The sequence below is a fragment of the Pygoscelis adeliae genome, unplaced genomic scaffold (genome assembly GCF_000699105.1).
Source record: "Pygoscelis adeliae isolate BGI_AS28 unplaced genomic scaffold, ASM69910v1 Scaffold21, whole genome shotgun sequence".
Lineage (NCBI taxonomy): Eukaryota > Metazoa > Chordata > Aves > Sphenisciformes > Spheniscidae > Pygoscelis > Pygoscelis adeliae.
This window is the reverse complement of record NW_008824243.1, coordinates 493,853-495,215: the sequence shown is the minus strand read 5'-3', so window position 1 is coordinate 495,215 and position 1,363 is coordinate 493,853.

The window sequence follows — 1,363 nt, the reverse complement described above, 5'->3', positions numbered from 1 at the left end:
GTCATTACTCCTTAGATGAATAATATTAGTATAGTCCCTGAAGACCTTGGCAGGTTTCTTTTTATGTTTGTTTGTTTTTCAGTTTTCTCAGCAGAGATCTCTTATCTCTCTTTTTTGGATTCTATTGGAAGTGTTGATACATAGCACATTGCTCTTTCAGGTGTTATACTATAAACCTTTGTCTCTGTACCATATTCTTGAAAGAAAACACAGAAGTTTCTTTGGACTTTCTATAATGAGGGGTGGTTGAGCTGTCCTTGTATTCTCCCAAAGCACTTATTTTAAACTAGTGCCTTAAAACCACTTGCAATACTCTTGATTCTGCCTCAGATGATAACGTAGAATTTTTGTCTATTTGGATACAGATTCCACTGGAAAATCTCAAGGCAGAAATTCACCCATAGCCAATTTCTGTGTTGCAGGTTTCTTATCTATTTCTTCCACTCTCTTTCCATCATCAAGCTCTGTTCTGTATTTCTTACACCACCAAGAAAGACACAGACAAAACTGCTTTGTTGCCTTGTAAGAATCATGTATCTAACAGAAGAGCTTGATGATGTGGCATCATAGAAGAGTCAGAGCTAAAGTTTCTCATGCATCCCTTAATTTGAGCTTCATTTTTTTTCCCCATACAGTAATTTCATACTTGTTCTACAGTAAGATATGTTGAGTGAGAAAAAAAGGACTCTCACCTGAAATTGTTGTCCATAAAATTCCTAGAGGTGATGCTGAAAAGTGTCGTCAAATCTTAAACCTCAAAGAACAGTGTTTTGTGCCAGGAGGTGCTAGTCAGTTATGATGCCAAGTAAGAAAGGAAATCAGACTCTATAGAGTCTGTATCATTTAAAATACTGTTTGTTAGAGCTAACAAAACAATAAAGAGAGAATAGTGTAGATAATCTTATGTCCCTTCAGGTGCTGAGAACCCTGAGTTGTGCAGCACCAAATGTATCTCCAACCAGCCTGCAGTACATCATGCAGGTCCCATATGTAGAAAGGGTTACCCCATTTTGGTCATTCAAGCTATTATCGGATTTTCTTACAAGAAAACAGCTCTATTCATCATTTCTACTGTCAATCAGAGAGGATGTTTGCATGAGAACTTCTTGCTGCACTTTTAGATAAAGGCAAGGTGATGCAGGAGGTGTAATTGCTGGAACCAAGGGGGTTGCCTCCAGGACCCTCCTCTATAATAAGCAGGCTGAGGTTATCCTGTGGGCAAGGAATTTGTGCAGCACATCACCGGCCTGAAGGCTAAACTGGATGTGTAGTGCAGCACAACACTGCACAGCACAGGTTTGGTCCTACTCTGTGCTGAGAGAGCTGGCGGAGGAGCTAGCCAATCCGCGCTCCCTCATCTATC